Raw genomic sequence first — 18,682 nt, 5'->3', positions numbered from 1 at the left:
ACAACTTGTCTTTGCGACAACAGGTGCCTTTTCTGCAGGAGGATGGTCCAGAATGCGGTGTTGTGGCAGCTGTGGAGCCTGTGGACAGTGAAGATGAGGAAGCAGATCTCAGGGACCGTTTGCGAGGTGGTTCTCCCTCTGCAGGGAGTGGGGGGGTGGTGTGGTGGTCATGTGGCGGTGCCTCCTGTCCACTAGCGCCTGTGGAGGTGGTGGCAGGTCATCGTCCAGGCTAGTGTCAGGGGCCCCTTGTAATGCCACAGTGTCCCTCCTGGTGCTGAGTACTTCCTTCAGTACCCCTACGGTGGTGCCCAGGGTGGAATTGATGGTTCTGAGTTCCTCCCTGAAGCCCATATACTGTTCCTCCTGCAGGCGCTGGGTCTCCTGAAACTTGGCCAGTACCGTTACCATTGTCTCCTGGGAGTGGTGGTAGGCTCGCAGGATGGAGGAGAGGGCCTCGTGGAGAGTTGGTTCCCTGGGCCTGTCCGCCCCCTGTCGCACAGCAGCCCTCCCAGTTCCCCTGTGTTCCTGGGCCTCTGGCCCCTGGACGGTGTGACCACTGCCACTGCTCCAAGGTCCCTGTTGTTGTTGGGGTGGTGGGTTAGCCTGGGTTCCCTGTAGTGGTGGACACAGTGCTGTTTGACGTGTCCTGGGGACAGAGGTATGGGCCTGCTGGGTGGGTGCTGTGCTGGTGTTTCCAGAGGGGGGAAGCTCTGTGGTGACCTGTGACTGGGTGTGGGGAACCGACTGTCCTGAGGTCCCCGATGGGCTGGGCTGGTCATCTAGATCCAGTTGGACAGAGGTGCTGTCATCACTGTGGGCCTCTTCTGTTGGTGGTGTGGACATGTGTGGACCCTCCGGTCCGGTGACGTTGGCTAGGGGTCCTGCAGGTGTATAAAAGGATGGTTATTACATCCGTGTGAGGCATGGTGTGCAATGGATGACCGTGTACCCCAGTGCTTGCATTCCTGTGTGGGACCTTGTGTGATGATGGTTTAGGGGGGTGTATGGGTATGTGCAGTGGGCATGCTTTAGTGATGGGTGTCCATGCTTTGTTGTTGCATGCAGGGCTTAGGGTTAGGATGTGTGGTTTGTGATGTTGGGACATTTGTGATTAGTTAGAGTGATGGGGTGAGGGTGGGGGTATGTGCTGGCATGCAGGTAGGGTGGGGGATGCAATAGTTAGGATTTGACTTACCAGAGTCCATTCCTCCACCTACTCCTTCAAGGCCCTCAGGATGCAGAATCGCCAAGACCTGCTCCTCCCATGTTGTTAGTTGTGGGGGAGGAGGTGGGGGTCCGTCCCCAGTCCGCTGAACCGCCAGGTGGTGTCTTGAGACCATGGAACGCACCTTCCCCCGTAGGTCATTCCACCTCTTCCTGATGTCCTCCAGATTTCTTGGGTGCTGTCCCACTGCGTTGACTCTGTCTACTATTCTTCGCCATAGCTCCATCTTCCTTGCAATTGAGGTGTGCTGCACCTGTGATCCGAATAGCTGTGGCTCTACCCGGATGATTTCCTCCACCATGACCCGGAGCTCCTCCTCCGAGAACTTGGGGTGTTGTTGCCGTGCCATGGGGTGGTGTAAGTGATTTGTGGGGGTGGTGTGTGGGGTGATAAGTGTGCTGATATGTAGTGGTGCGTAGTGTGCAGTGCGTGGAAGTTATGTGGGTGATGGTGTTGTGTGCCTGTGGATGCTTGTATGGTGGTGTCTTTCTCTGGCCTTCTATCGCAGTTCTGGTCGTAAAGGTTTGTGGGTGATGTGGGTGGGTGTTTTATATAGTATTGGGTGTGTGGGAGTGGTGTGTGTATGTGTATCAGGTGTGTGTATTTCGAATTGTGCAATGTGGCTGTGTTTTGTAGGAATGTGTGTATTTTGAGCACGGGGTGTGTACCGCCAATGGAATACCGCAGTTGAAAGACCGCCGCGTGGATTAGTGTGTCGTGATAGTGTGGGCGTATTTCTGTTGGCGTGACGGTGGAGGTCTTGTTTTTGCCAGTTTATCACTGACCTTTGGTGTGGCGGACTTGTGTGGGTGTCTGAATTTTGGCGGATTCCGAGCTGTGGGTCATAATAGCTGTGGCGGTTTTCCGCAGCGGTGTGTTGGCGGTCTTCTGCACGGCGGTACGTGGCTTTTACCGCCAATGTTGTAATGACTGCCTATGTGTTAGTTTAAAAATCTATCCATAAGACAGATCAAAATTACCTTAACACCTTGAAAACCAATATAAAATAAAATTTTACCACGAAAGAGTTACTTGCCTTGAAATCACAGTACACCCCACCTATACTACACAAAACGTCACAATATAGTGGGATATCAATGTAGTACAGCAAAGTACATGTTAAAAACACCATCATTTTGTGCGTTGATGCAAGAATCAATAATAACCATGTGTAAATGCAAAGATTAATTTCAGTGAAGCATATCAACCTTGGTCCGTAATCCCTTGCAAAACATTTTAAATAAAGCATTTTGAAAAGAACATAGAGGTGCCTGTGTGCTTTTTTATACTTTCAAGCCACTTAAACTACAACCATAAAAACGTCTCATAGGGGCCATCACTTTCAGCCTACATAAAGTCCAACCATAGAGCCAGCCACTATAGAGCACTGCACTCCCAGCTGCAGAGCTATAGCTTCAGCCTGGGGAGTGCCTAAAATGCCTGGGAATCCTGTGGGGGTCATCTTTTCATTGCTCATGTAGACATAGAGTTAACTTTTCTCAAATACTGGGATTATTCCTGGGGAGGGAGAGCTCCTGTACTCAAGCAGGACCCCAGCACTCTCTTTTTATCTCTGGTGGCCTCTGCTGTTCAAGGGCTATCATCAACTGTGGAAGAATGTTTAGTAATAGCACCCCCCAGGGCATTATGGGGCACTCCCTCGTGAGCAGTGAATATTGAATGAGCGGCTCTCCTGCTGTGCAGGGGAGTGCTGCTGTTTGTTTTCCTGGTACATGGTCTTGTGTTGTGTGCCTCTTTTCCTTTTTTTCCTTTTTTCCTGGACGTGCCCAGGCCCACTCAGACATCTCACATGCCACCATTTGTTGAGGGCAGCCCAGAAAGCCACCCGTGTGGATGCCATCTTCTGCTGCCACGTGAGCTGACACCTCTTCTACGCAGCCTCTTCATGTGGGCAGGGAATTTGTTTTTGTGGGGGCTGACCGCTCTTCCAGACACAGGCATGGCGAGTGAGGCAGGCCCATCTCTACTAAGCATTCTAATGCTGGGGTCCAAGGTTGAGATCCTGGGCCCTGTCTCCTCCGCTTTCAGGGAAGCGCAATGGTGCCTTACTTGTCACGACCTACTTCGGGGGTATACAGTTGGGATGCCGGACCCCTTTCTTGCCTCTTGAGGGGTGTCAGACTTCTCCCCACCTTTCTTTTATGGTGAGGGGCCCAGAGTTGGGGTCCTGGGCCATGGTAGGTGAAACCTAGCCTGGTGGTTGGGGTTGCTGGGCCTCTGGAGCTCTAGAGAGTGGCCCCATGCATTCCCACTCCCAGGGGTAAACATTGCAGGTAGTCCTTGCACCAACCACGGGCCCTGCCCACCTCAGGGGTTTGAAATCCTCAAGCAACATGGTTCCACATGCTCTGGGCCATTGCTGGCGGTCAATGGTCCAAGATCTTCAAACACTGATATATTTGGCCCTGTTGGACCATTTTGAAAGATCTTGGGCTAATTTTACTCCTGGTGGTGAGCTCCAACCGCCAGGGAGCAGTTCAAGCAGGCCACCAGCTCCACAAAGTGGTGTACTTTGCAAGGAGCTAGTATCACTGGCTCCCTGCACCAGCTTTCCTCCTGATCTTTGTCTCTGGTTGCACAAGTACAGGTCACTATAAAATTGCACCTAAGGATCATGTGGTTTTGTTTTCCCAGGATACTCAGTCTTCTTTTTAGTCTATGTGTTATTCTTTGGGTTCTTTTTCCCTTTTGCTTGTCTTACTCGCTGGGGCCCCTTGTATGTCCTGTTACATCTTATCATTTGTTAGGAAATTTGCTTTGCCGTGTTGCCCCTATGTAGTTTGTTCATTCAACCTTCACCAATTATAACTAATTGTGCTTACACTTGTTATCTTGGGCTAATGTCTAATTCTGCATTGAGATACCTTGGATTAATGTTTGATGCTGCCTTATCAGTAGTGGTCATGAAGCCTTGTTACGTATGTGCAGGACTGGAGAGGCTTGATGCTGAAAGCACTCTATGTCAATGCCCTATACCCTCTTCTTTCTTTCATTCTGTCTCCAGTGTGTGCCATGCCATGCCTCCTAGTGACCCAGTTATGAGAAGGCATGGTATGGGACATTTGTTTTCTTAATTGCATCTCTTCCTTGCCCCTCTACCTGATTTTAGACTACTCTTCTCCAAGGAACCCTCGTGTCCAGACTCTGTAATCTCCAGACTCGCTACAGATACCAAAAGAAGTGTATCCTCTATTCTACTCTTCTTGGTTCTCCCATTCCTCCTCGCCTTTGTTTATACTATTTATTTTGAGGTCTACCCCCACTTGCACTACAGGGCTGCACGTGAAAATGTACAGTTGCAAAACAGTGCAGGTGAATGTTGCTCGTGCACTATACTGGATTGTAAAATACCATAATGAACTGGCGCAGTAGGAAGGAAACCCAAGAGTACAGGATTAGTAGACAAAGTAAACAGTATAAACAAGTTCAACCAAAAGGGAGGAGGGCACAGTGTTTTGCACGGTAGGCTACACCTCACCTGCTATGAGCCTGCTATGAGCATTCATCTCTGGGGTGTGGCAACCATAGAGACTTTTCGATCTTCTGAGTCAATGGCCTGAGGTCCTAGGTGGTGGGTTTCGGGCGGGTGGGTCGGGGAGAGGGTGGGGTCAAAAAAGCATAATGACATCGGATCAGCGATGTGCTCTTGCCTCAAAACCTATTGCAAGCATGCAAAGGAGAGCCCAAAAGGCCACGCGTGGCAATATACATTTTGCATATCTACAGAAGATAATCTCACAGACGCTTCAGATGAGAATAGCTGCATCCGTCCTCCATTAACAGTAAAGTGTATTTTGCAGATCCTGCACACTCATAGTACCAGCTCTCTATCAAGACCTCGCCCAACGACATAGGAAAAATGAAGCTGATTTATAGGTACAGAGACCAATAAAACAAGGATGGATAAGTTATCTCTATTCTGAAGAAGAATGTTTTACACGGCCGCTATAGCAGGCAGCCGGCACTGTTCTATTTTAGTCTTTGGCATAGGAACAAGAAATGCTCACGTCAGAAAGTCACTTAAGGATACCTAATGTCTGAAGGATTTAAGAAACTTATGTGAATGGACCAGGACGAAGTCTGATTGAATTGGAATGGAGTTCTGCACGAGAGGACATCCGAAAACAGATTATTTTTTTCAAGTTCTGTGTCTATGAAAGTGTTTTGCTATTCCGTCGCTTCAGAAAATGGTATTTAGCAGGAAGGCAAAAAAAAAGTCGTTTAGAACAATAAAGAACATAGGGACATTTTCTCATGAAATAATGAATGCCTGGAAAGATTCAGAGGGTCATTCCGACCCCGGCGGGCGGCGGGCGCTGCCCGCCGGCCGGAGACCACCAAAAGACCGTACCACTGTCAAATGACCGCGGCGGTCATTTTGACTTTCCCGCTGGGCAGGCGGGCGACCGCCAAAAGGCCGCCCGCCCGCCCAGCGGGAAAGCCCCAGCAACGATGAAGCCGGCTCCGAACGGAGCCGGCGGAGCTGCTGGTGTGCGACGGGTGCAGTGGCACCCGTTGCGATTTTCAGTGTCTGCTTTGCAGACACTGAGGGCCATATTTATACTTTTTGACGCAAAACTGCGCTAACGCAGTTTTGCGCCAAAAAAATTAGCGCCGGCTAACGCCATTCTGAAGCGCCATGGGGGCGCCGTATTTATTGAATGGCGTTAGCCGGCGTTAGCCGGCGTTAGCCGACCGGCGCTGCCAGGTGTGCGTGAAAAAAAACGACGTACACCAGGCAGCGCCGGCATAGGGAAAAATGGCGGTTGGGCATCCCAAAATGGGGCAAGTCAGACTGAGGCAAAAAAATCGTCTTAACCCGATTTGCGCCATTTTTTTTGGGCGCCCAGACGCCATTAACATGACTCCTGTCTTAGCAAAGACAGGAGTCATGCCCCCTTGCCCAATGGCCATGCCCAGGTGACTTGTGTCCCCTGGGCATGGTCATTGGGCATAGTGGCATGTAGGGGGGCACAAATCAGGCCCCCCTATGCCACAAAAAAAAAAAAAAAAAAAACTTACCACAACTTACCTTTTCTTCCCTGGGATGGGTCCCTCCATCCTTGGGTGTCCTCCTGGGGTGGGCAAGGGTGGCAGGGGGTGTCCCTGGGGGCAGGGGAGGGCACCTCTGGGCTCATTCTGAGCCCACAGGTCCCTTAACGCCTGCCCTGACCAAGGCGTTAAAAAGAGGCGCAAATGCGGGGTTTTTTGCCCCGCCCACTCCCGGGCGTGATTTTTGCCCGGGGGTATAAATACCACGCACATGCCTGGGAGTAATTTTTTAAGACGGGAACACCTACCTTGCATCTCATTAACGCAAGGAAGGTGTTCACGCAAAAAAATGACGCTAACTCCATGAACTTTGGCGCTAGACGCGTCTAACGCCAAAGTATAAATATGGAGTTCGTTTTGCGTCGAATTTGCGTCTAAAAAAACGACGCAAATTCGGCGCAAACGGAGTATAAATATGCCCCTGAAAATCTTAGGCCCATATTTATACTTTTTGACGCAAAACTGCGCTAACGCAGTTTTGCGCCAAAAAAATTAGCGCCGGCTAACGCCATTCTGAAGCGCCATGCGGGCGCCGTATTTATTGAATGGCGTTAGCCGACGTTAGCCGGCGTTAGCCGACCGGCGCTGCCAGGTGTGCGTGAAAAAAAACGACGTACACGAGGCAGCGCCGGCATAGGGAAAAATGGCGTTTGGGCGTCCCAAAATGTGGCAAGTCAGACTGAGGCAAAAAAATCATCTTAACCCGATTTGCGCCATTTTTTTTGGGCGCCCAGACGCCATTAACATGACTCCTGTCTTACCAAAGACAGGAGTCATGCCCCCTTGCCCAATGGCCATGCCCAGGTGACTTGTGTCCCCTGGGCATGGTCATTGGGCATAGTGGCATGTAGGGAGGCACAAATCAGGCCCCCCTATGCCACAAAAAAAAAAAAAAAAATACTTACCACAACTTACCTTTTCTCCCCTGGGATGGGTCCCTCCATCCTTGTGTGTCCTCCTGGGGTGGGCAAGGGTGGCAGGGGGTGTCCCTGGGGGCAGGGGAGGGCACCTCTGGGCTCATTCTGAGCCCACAGGTCCCTTAACGCCTGCCCTGACCCAGGCGTTAAAAAGAGGCGCAAATGCGGGGTTTTTTGCCCCGCCCACTCCCGGGCGTGATTTTTGCCCGGGAGTATAAATACCACGCACATGCCTGGGAGTAATTTTTTAAGACGGGAACGCCTACCTTGCATCTCATTAACGCAAGGAAGGTGTTCACGCAAAAAAATTACGCTAACTCCATGAACTTTGGCGCTAGACGCGTCTAACGCCAAAGTATAAATATGGAGTTAGTTTTGCGTCGAATTTGCGTCTAAAAAAACGACGCAAATTCGGCGCAAACGGAGTATAAATATGCCCCTGAAAATCTTAGGCCCATATTTATACTTTTTGACGCAAAACTGCGCTAACGCAGTTTTGCGCCCAAAAAATTAGCGCCGGCTAACGCAATTCTGAAGCGCCATGCGGGCGCCGTATTTATTGAATGGCGTTAGCCGGCGTTAGCCGACCGGCGCTGCCAGGTGTGCGTGAAAAAAAACGACGTACACCAGGCAGCGCCGGCGTAGGGAAAAATGGCGTTTGGGCGTCCCAAAATGGGGCAAGTTAGGCTGAGGCAAAAAAATCGTCTTAACCCGATTTGCGCCATTTTTCTTCGGCGCCCAGACGCCATTAACATGACTCCTGTCTTAGCAAAGACAGGAGTCATGCCCCCTTGCCCAATGGCCATGCCCGGGTGACTTCTGTCCCCTGGGCATGGTCATTGGGCATAGTGGCATGTAGGGGGGCACAAATCAGGCCCCCCTATGCCACAAAAAAAATTTAAACAAATACTTACCACAACTTACCTTTTCTTCCCTGGGATGGGTCCCTCCATCCTTGGGTGTCCTCCTGGGGTGGGCAAGGGTGGCAGGGGGTGTGCCTGGGGGCAGGGGTGGGCACCTCTGGGATCATTCTGAGCCCACAGGTCCCTTAACGCCTGCCCTGACCCAGGCGTTAAAAAGAGGCGCAAATGCGTGGTTTTTTGCCCCGCCGACTCCCGGGCGTGATTTTTGCCCGGGAGTATAAATACCACGCACATGCCTGGGAGTCATTTTTTAAGACGGGAACGCCTACCTTGCACCTCATTAACGCAAGGAAGGTGTTCACGCAAAAAAATTACGCTAACTCCATGAACTTTGGCGCTAGATGCGTCTAACGCCAAAGTATAAATATGGAGTTAGTTTTGCGTCTAATTTGCGTCGAAAAAAACGACGCAAATTCGGCGCAAACGGAGTATAAATATACACCCGTTCCCGCCAGCCTCTTCCTGGCAGTGTAAACCGCCAGGAACAGGCTGGTGGGAAGGGGGTCGGAATCCCCATGGCGGCGCCGTGGAGGATTCCCTGGGGCAGGGGAAAACCGGCGGGAAACCGCTGGTTTCCCTTTTCTGACCGCGGCTTTACCGCCACGGTCAGAATTGCCCCTGAAGCACCGCCAGCCTGTTGGCGGTGCTTCCTCTGTCCCCGGCCCTGGCGGTCCATGACCGCCAGGGTCGGAATGAGGTCCTCAGTGCCTGCCTGTGAACGGACATATTGAAAACAGACACCGTGTTAATTAAAACACGCACAGTAAATATTTCGCGTGACCATTTAAACTGTCTACTTTTATGTATTTTTGTGCATATAAGTATGCTTAAATGTATGTAAACTATCATTAATGACATATTTCTGCGGTGATAATAAGGCGATCGGGGAGCAGGTGAGAACTGCTGGTAAATGTGTCGATTTAATGATGAGCCGGAAGCTCACTACATGCTTTCTGCTTTTGACAAACATAAATAGCAACTGCAGTGAACAATAAACGTCACTTCCGAGAACTGTTTCTCGTTAATAGTACCAAGACAAAAGAATATGGAAAGAATCACATCCTATGTAAGGGTCCCGACTTCATCTTTTCTTGAAGCTCATGTCAAAGACGAGTGAGTGGTCTGTTTTTCACTTCCATAACAGTTAGGTTTTGTGATAGACTTACATTGCTTCCTCAGATTGTGATATTTTCAGTTTTTATGTAAAATATGTTCCATATGTTCTATTATATGTTTCGAGACTCTGATTTTAATTCACCCAGCACCTGTTTTTAATGGGCTACTCTGATGGATCTGCAGATAGATGCACAAATCACATCTTCAAGCTCTTGTGTAGCTCGTGGGCTGCAACCGACTATTGTTTGCTGCTCCTTTCCAGTCCTTTACCACAAACACTTTCTTTGTTTCTGCCTGCACCCGTTCTGCACTCGCTAATATGGCTTCCCCTTCATTCATTTGTGGCTGCTGAAACCGGCACTTTCGTCTTCAGCTGTTTCTTATTGTAGCCCACTCTGGTGCAATTATTATTATTATTATTATTATTAGTATAATTAGTATTATTAGTATTTTGCTAAGTTTCCTGACTAATGCGATGTGATGTGGGGTTTATTATGCGTCAAGGTATTTAGTTTATTTCTGAAATTTACAAGGAGGGTGGCACCCTGCTGCTCCACAGTTGACCTGCCCTGACTCAAAATGACCAACCTGTACCTTAACCCCTTTGCTGCCAGGCCTTTTCCCCCTCCTGTGCCAGGCCTTTTTTGGGCTATTCGGGGCAGTTCACGCTTAGGCCCTCATAACTTTTTGTCCACATAAGCTAGCCAAGCCAAATTTGCGTCCTTTTTTTTCCAACATCCTAGGGATTCTAGAGGTACCCAGACTTTTTTTTAAAAATGGGAAAAAGTGGCTGCAGAAGAAGGCTTGTGGTTTTTCCCCTGAAAATGGCATCAACAAAGGGTTTGCAGTGCTAAAATCATCAGCTTCCCAACTTTCAGGAACAGGCAGACTTGAATCAGAAAACCCATTTTTTCAACACAAATTTGGCATTTTATTGGGACATACCCCATTTTTACAATTTTTTGTGCGTTCAGCCTCCTTCCAGTCAGTGGACGAAATGGGCATGAAACCAATGCTGGATCCCAGAAACCTAAACATTTCTAAAAAGGAGACAAAATTTTAAATTCAGCAAGGGGTCATTTGTGTAGATCCTACAAGGGTTTCCTACAGAAAATAACAACTGAAAAAGAAAAATATTGAAATTGAGGTGAAAAAAACATCAATTTTTCTCTACGTTTTACTCTGTAACTTTTTCCTGCAATGTCAGATTTTCAAAAGTAATATACCGTTACGTCTGCTGGACTCCTCTGGTTGCGGGGATATATAGGGCTTGTAGGTTCATCAAGAACCCTAGGTAACCAGAGCCAATAAATGAGCTGCACCCTGCAGTGCGTTTTCATTCTATACCGGGTATACAGCAATTCATTTGCTGAAATATAAAGAGTGAAAAATAGCTATCAAGAAAACCTTTGTATTTCCAAAATGTGTACAAGATAAGGTGTTGAGGAGCAGTGGTTATTTGCATATCTCTGAATTCTGGGGTGACCATACTAGCATGTGAATTACAGGGCATTTCTCAAATAGATGTCTTTTTTACACACTCTCTTATATTTGGAAGGAAAAAATGCAGAGAAAGACTAGGGGAAATAACACTTGTTTTGCTAATCTATGTTCCCCCAAGTCTCTCTATAAAAATTATACCTCACTTGTGTGGGTAGGCCTAGCGCCCGCGACAGGAAATGCCCCAAAATGCAACGTGGAAACATCACATTTTTTTAAAGAAAACAAAGGTGTTTTTTGCAAAGTGCCTACCTGTAGATTTTGGCCTCTAGCTCAGCCGGCACCTAGGGAAACCTACCAAACCTGTGCATTTTTGAAAACTAGAGACCAAGAGGAATCCAAGATGGGGTGACTTGTGGCGCTCTGACCAGGTTCTGTTACCCAGAATCCTTTGCAAACCTCAAAATTTGGCAAAAAAAACACATTTTCCTCACATTTTGGTGACAGAAAGTTCCAGTATCAGAGATGAGCTACAAATTTCCTTCTACCCAGCGTACCCCCAAGTCTCCCGATAAAAATGATACCTCACTTGTGTGGATAGGCCTAGCGCCCGCGACAGGAAATGCCACAAAACGCACCGTGGACACATCACATTTTTTGAAAGAAAACAGAGGTGTTTTTTGCAAAGTGCCTACCTGTAGATTTTGGCCTCTAGCTCAGCCGTCACCTAGGGAAACCTACCAAACCTGTGCATTTTTTAAAACTAGAGACCTAGGGGAATCCAAGATGGGGTGACTTGTGGGGCTCTGACCAGGTTATGTTACCCAGAATCCTTTGCAAACCTCAAAATGTGGCTAAAAAAACACATTTTCCTAACATTTTGGTGACAGAAAGTTCTGGAATCAGAGAGGAGCCACAAATTTCCTTCCACCCAGCGTACCCCCAAGTCTCCCGATAAAAATGATAACTCACTTGTGTGGGTAGGCCTAGCGCCCGAGACAGGAAATGCCCCAAAACGCAACGTGGACACATCAAATGTTTTTAAAGAAAACAGAGGTGTTTTTTGCAAAGTGCCTACCTGTAGATTTTGGCCTCTAGCTCAGCCGGCACCAAGGGAAACCTACCAAATCTGTGCATTTTTGAAAACTAGAGACCTATGGAAATCCGAGATGGGGTGACTTGTGGGGCTCTGACCAGGTTCTGTTACCCAGAATCCTTTGCAAACCTCAACATTTGGCTAAAAAAACACATTTTCCTCACATTTTGGTGACAGAAAGTTCTGGAATCAGAAAGGAGCCCCAAATTTCCTTCCACCCAGCGTACCCCCAAGTCTCCCGATAAAAATGATACCTCACTTGTGTGAGTAGGCCTAGGGCCCGCAACAGGAAATGCCCCAAAATGCAATGTGGACACATCACATTTTTTTAAAGAAAACAGAGGTGTTTTTTGCAAAGTGCCTACCTGTAGATTTTGGCCTCTAGCTCAGCCGGCACCTAGGGAAACCTACCAAACCTGTGCATTTTTGAAAACTAGAGACCTAGGGGAATCCAAGATGGGGTGACTTGTGGGGCTCTAACCAGGTTCTGTTACCCAGAATCCTTTGCAAACCTCAAAATGTGGCTAAAAAAACACGTTTTCCTCACATTTTGGTGACAGAAAGTTCTGGAATCAGAGAGGAGCCACAAATTTCCTTCCACCCAGCGTTCCCTTAAGTCTCCTGATAAAAATGACACCTCAACTGTGTGGGTAGGCCTGGCGCCTGCAACAGGAAATGCCCCTATACGCAACGTGCGCACATCACATTTTTTTAAAGAAAACGTAGGTGTTTTTTGCAAAGTGCCTACCTGTAGATTTTGGCCTCTAGCTCAGCCGGCACCTAGGGAAACCTACCAAACCTGTGCATTTTTGAAAACTAGAGACCAAGGGGAATCCAAGATGGGGTGACTTGTGGCGCTCTGACCAGGTTCTGTTACCCAGAATCCTTTGCAAACCTCAAAATTTGGATAAAAAACACATTTTGCTCACATTTTGGTGACAGAAAGTTCCGGTATCAGAGATGAGCTACAAATTTCCTTCCACCCAGCGTACCCCCAAGTCTCCCGATAAAAATGATACCTCACTTGTGTGGGTAGGCCTAGCGCCCGCAACAGGAAATGCCCCAAAACGCACCGTGGACACATCACATTTTTTGAAAGAAAACAGAGGTGTTTTTTGCAAAGTGCCTACCTGTAGATTTTGGCCTCTAGCTCAGCCGTCACCTAGGGAAACCTACCAAACCTGTGCATTTTTTAAAACTAGAGACCTAGGGGAATCCAAGATGGGGTGACTTGTGGGGCTCTGACCAGGTTCTGTTACCCAGAATCCTTTGCAAACCTCAAAATGTGGCTAAAAAAACACATTTTCCTCACATTTTGGTGACAGAAAGTTCTGGAATCAGAGAGGAGCCACAAATTCCCTTCCACCCAGCGTACCCCCAAGTCTCCCGATAAAAATGATACCTCACTTGTGTGGGTAGGCCTAGCGCCCCTGACAGGAAATGCCCGAAAACGCAACGTGGACACATCACACTTTTTTAAAGAAAACAGAGGTGTTTTTTGCAAAGTGCCTACCTGTAGATTTTGGCCTCTAGCTCAGCCGACACCTAGGGAAACCTACCAAACCTGTGCATTTTTTAAAACTAGAGACCTAGGGGAATCCAAGATGGGGTGACTTGTGGCGCTCTGACCAGGTTCTGTTACCCAGAATCCTTTGCAAACCTCAAAATTTGGCAAAAAAAATACCTTTTCCTCACATTTTGGTGACAGAAAGTTCTGGAATCAGAGAGGAGCCACAAATTCCCTTCCACCCAGCATACCCCCAAGTCTCCCGATAAAAATGATACCTCACTTGTGTGGGTAGGCCTAGCGCCCGTGACAGGAAAAGCCCGAAAACGCAACGTGGACACATCACATTTTTTTAAAGAAAACAGAGGTGTTTTTTGCAAAGTGCCTACCTGTAGATTTTGGCCTCTAGCTCAGCCGGCACCAAGGGAAACCTACCAAATCTGTGCATTTTTGAAAACTAGAGACCTATGGAAATCCCAGATGGGGTGACTTGTGGGGCTCTGACCAGGTTCTGTTACCCAGAATCCTTTGCAAACCTCAACATTTGGCTAAAAAAACACATTTTCCTCACATTTTGGTGACAGAAAGTTCTGGAATCAGAGAGGAGCCACAAATTCCCTTCCACCCAGCGTACCCCCAAGTCTCCCGATAAAAATGATACCTCACTTGTGTGGGTAGGCCTAGGGCCCGCAACAGGAAATGCCCCAAAATGCAATGTGGACACATCACATTTTTTTAAAGAAAACAGAGGTGTTTTTTGCAAAGTGCCTACCTGCAGATTTTGGCCTCTAGCTCAGCCGGCACCTAGGGAAACCTTCCAAACCTGTGCATTTTTGAAAACTAGAGACCTAGGGGAATCCAAGATGGGGTGACTTGTGGGGCTCTGACCAGGTTCTGTTACCCAGAATCCTTTGCAAACCTCAAAATTTGGCAAAAAAACACCTTTTCCTCACATTTTGGTGACAGAAAGTTCTGGAATCAGAGAGGAGCCACAAATTCCCTTCCACCCAGCGTACCCCTAAGTCTCCCGATAAAAATGATACCTCACTTGTGTGGGTAGGCCTAGCACCCGTGACAGGAAATGCCCGAAAACGCAACGTGGACACATCACATTTTTTTTAAAGAAAACAGAGGTGTTTTTTGCAAAGTGCCTACCTGTAGATTTTGGCCTCTAGCTCAGCCGGCACCTAGGGAAACCTACCAAACCTGTGCATTTTTTGAAACTAGAGACCTAGGGGAATCCAAGATGGGGTGACTTGTGGCGCTCTGATCAGGTTCTGTTACCCAGAATCCTTTGCAAACCTCAAAATTTGGCTAAAAAAACACGTTTTCCTCACATTTTGGTGACAGAAAGTTCCGGAATCAGAGAGGAGCCACAAATTTCCTTCCACCCAGCGTTCCCTTAAGTCTCCTGATGAAAATGACCCCTCAATTGTGTGGGTAGGCCTGGCGCCCGCAACAGGAAATGCCCCAATACGCAACGTGCGCACATCACATTTTTTGAAAGAAAACAGAGGTGTTTTTTGCAAAGTGCCTACCTGTAGATTTTGGCCTCTAGCTCAGCCGGCACCTAGGGAAACCTACCAAACCTGTGCATTTTTGAAAACTAGAGACCAAGAGGAATCCAAGATGGGGTGACTTGTGGCGCTCTGACCAGGTTCTGTTACCCAGAATCCTTTGCAAACCTCAAAAATTTGGCTAAAAAAACACATTTTCCTCACATTTTGGTGACAGAAAGTTCCAGTATCAGAGATGAGCTACATATTTCCTTCCACCCAGCGTACCCCCAAGTCTCCCGATAAAAATGATACCTCACTTGTGTGGGTAGGCCTAGCGCCCGCGACAGGAAATGCCACAAAACGCACCGTGGACACATCACATTTTTTGAAAGAAAACAGAGGTGTTTTTTGCAAAGTGCCTACCTGTAGATTTTGGCCTCTAGCTCAGCCGTCACCTAGGGAAACCTACCAAACCTGTGCATTTTTTAAAACTAGAGACCTAGGGGAATCCAAGATGGGGTGACTTGTGGGGCTCTGACCAGGTTATGTTACCCAGAATCCTTTGCAAACCTCAAAATGTGGCTAAAAAAACACATTTTCCTAACATTTTGGTGACAGAAAGTTCTGGAATCAGAGAGGAGCCACAAATTTCCTTCCACCCAGCGTACCCCCAAGTCTCCCGATAAAAATGATAACTCACTTGTGTGGGTAGGCCTAGCGCCCGAGACAGGAAATGCCCCAAAACGCAACGTGGACACATCAAATGTTTTTAAAGAAAACAGAGGTGTTTTTTGCAAAGTGCCTACCTGTAGATTTTGGCCTCTAGCTCAGCCGGCACCAAGGGAAACCTACCAAATCTGTGCATTTTTGAAAACTAGAGACCTATGGAAATCCGAGATGGGGTGACTTGTGGGGCTCTGACCAGGTTCTGTTACCCAGAATCCTTTGCAAACCTCAAAATTTGGCAAAAAAAACACCTTTTCCTCACATTTTGGTGACAGAAAGTTCTGGAATCAGAGAGGAGCCACAAATTCCCTTCCACCCAGCGTACCCCCAAGTCTCCCGATAAAAATGATACCTCACTTGTGTGGGTAGGCCTAGGGCCCGCAACAGGAAATGCCCCAAAATGCAATGTGGACACATCACATTTTTTTAAAGAAAACAGAGGAGTTTTTTGCAAAGTGCCTACCTGCAGATTTTGGCCTCTAGCTCAGCCGGCACCCAGGGAAACCTACCAAACCTGTGCATTTTTGAAAACTAGAGACCTAGGGGAATCCAAGATGGGGTGACTTGTGGGGCTCTGACCAGGTTCTGTTACCCAGAATCCTTTGCAAACCTCAAAATTTGGCAAAAAAACACCTTTTCCTCACATTTTGGTGACAGAAAGTTCTGGAATCAGAGAGGAGCCACAAATTCCCTTCCACCCAGCGTACCCCTAAGTCTCCCGATAAAAATGATACCTCACTTGTGTGGGTAGGCCTAGCACCCGTGACAGGAAATGCCCGAAAACGCAACGTGGACACATCACATTTTTTTAAAGAAAACAGAGGTGTTTTTTGCAAAGTGCCTACCTGTAGATTTTGGCCTCTAGCTCAGCCGGCACCTAGGGAAACCTACCAAACCTGTGCATTTTTTTAAACTAGAGACCTAGGGGAATCCAAGATGGGGTGACTTGTGGCGCTCTGATCAGGTTCTGTTACCCAGAATCCTTTGCAAACCTCAAAATTTGGCTAAAAAAACACGTTTTCCTCACATTTTGGTGACAGAAAGTTCCGGAATCAGAGAGGAGCCACAAATTTCCTTCCACCCAGCGTTCCCTTAAGTCTCCTGATGAAAATGACACCTCAATTGTGTGGGTAGGCCTGGCGCCCGCAACAGGAAATGCCCCAATACGCAACGTGCGCACATCACATTTTTTGAAAGAAAACAGAGGTGTTTTTTGCAAAGTGCCTACCTGTAGATTTTGGCCTCTAGCTCAGCCGGCACCTAGGGAAACCTACCAAACCTGTGCATTTTTGAAAACTAGAGACCAAGAGGAATCCAAGATGGGGTGACTTGTGGCGCTCTGACCAGGTTCTGTTACCCAGAATCCTTTGCAAACCTCAAAATTTGGCTAAAAAAACAAATTTTCCTCACATTTTAGTGACAGAAAGTTCCAGTATCAGAGATGAGCTACAAATTTCCTTCCACCCAGCGTACCCCCAAGTCTCCCGATAAAAATGATACCTCACTTGTGTGGGTAGGCCTAGCGCCCGCGACAGGAAATGCCACAAAACGCACCGTGGACACATCACATTTTTTGAAAGAAAACAGAGGTGTTTTTTGCAAAGTGCCTACCTGTAGATTTTGGCCTCTAGCTCAGCCGTCACCTAGGGAAACCTACCAAACCTGTGCATTTTTTAAAACTAGAGACCTAGGGGAATCCAAGATGGGGTGACTTGTGGGGCTCTGACCAGGTTATGTTACCCAGAATCCTTTGCAAACCTCAAAATGTGGCTAAAAAAACACATTTTCCTAACATTTTGGTGACAGAAAGTTCTGGAATCAGAGAGGAGCCACAAATTTCCTTCCACCCAGCGTACCCCCAAGTCTCCCGATAAAAATGATAACTCACTTGTGTGGGTAGGCCTAGCGCCCGAGACAGGAAATGCCCCAAAACGCAACGTGGACACATCAAATTTTTTTAAAGAAAACAGAGGTGTTTTTTGCAAAGTGCCTACCTGTAGATTTTGGCCTCTAGCTCAGCCGGCACCAAGGGAAACCTACCAAATCTGTGCATTTTTGAAAACTAGAGACCTATGGAAATCCGAGATGGGGTGACTTGTGGGGCTCTGACCAGGTTCTGTTACCCAGAATCCTTTGCAAACCTCAAAATTTGGCAAAAAAAACACCTTTTCCTCACATTTTGGTGACAGAAAGTTCTGGAATCAGAGAGGAGCCACAAATTCCCTTCCACCCAGCGTACCCCCAAGTCTCCCGATAAAAATTATACCTCACTTGTGTGGGTAGGCCTAGCGCCCGTGACAGGAAATGCCCGAAAATGCAACGTGGACACATCACATTTTTTTAAAGAAAACAGAGGTGGTTTTTGCAAAGTGCCTACCTGTAGATTTTGGCCTCTAGCTCAGCCGGCACCAAGGGGAAACCTACCAAATCTGTGCATTTTTGAAAACTAGAGACCTATGGAAATCCGAGATGGGGTGACTTGTGGGGCTCTGACCAGGTTCTGTTACCCAGAATCCTTTGCAAACCTCAACATTTGGCTAAAAAAACACATTTTCCTCACATTTTGGTGACAGAAAGTTCTGGAATCAGAAAGGAGCCCCAAATTTCCTTCCACCCAGCGTACCCCCAATGTCTCCCGATAAAAATGATACCTCACTTGTGTGAGTAGGCCTAGGGCCCGCAACAGGAAATGCCCCAAAATGCAATGTGGACACATCACATTTTTTTAAAGAAAACAGAGGTGTTTTTTGCAAAGTGCCTACCTGTAGATTTTGGCCTCTAGCTCAGCCGGCACCTAGGGAAACCTACCAAACCTGTGCATTTTTGAAAACTAGAGACCTAGGGGAATCCAAGATGGGGTGACTTGTGGGGCTCTGACCAGGTTCTGTTACCCAGAATCCTTTGCAAACCTCAAAATGTGGCTAAAAAAACACGTTTTCCTCACATTTTGGTGACAGAAAGTTCTGGAATCAGAGAGGAGCCACAAATTTCCTTCCACCCAGCGTTCCCTTAAGTCTCCTGATAAAAATGACACCTCACTTGTGTGGGTAGGCCTAGCACCCGTGACAGGAAATGCCCGAAAACGCAACGTGGATCCATCACATTTTTTTAAAGAAAACAGAGGTGTTTTTTGCAAAGTGCCTACCTGTAGATTTTGGCC

Source organism: Pleurodeles waltl, chromosome 4_2, assembly GCF_031143425.1.
Source record: "Pleurodeles waltl isolate 20211129_DDA chromosome 4_2, aPleWal1.hap1.20221129, whole genome shotgun sequence".
Lineage (NCBI taxonomy): Eukaryota > Metazoa > Chordata > Amphibia > Caudata > Salamandridae > Pleurodeles > Pleurodeles waltl.
This window is presented reverse-complemented; position numbering follows the sequence as displayed.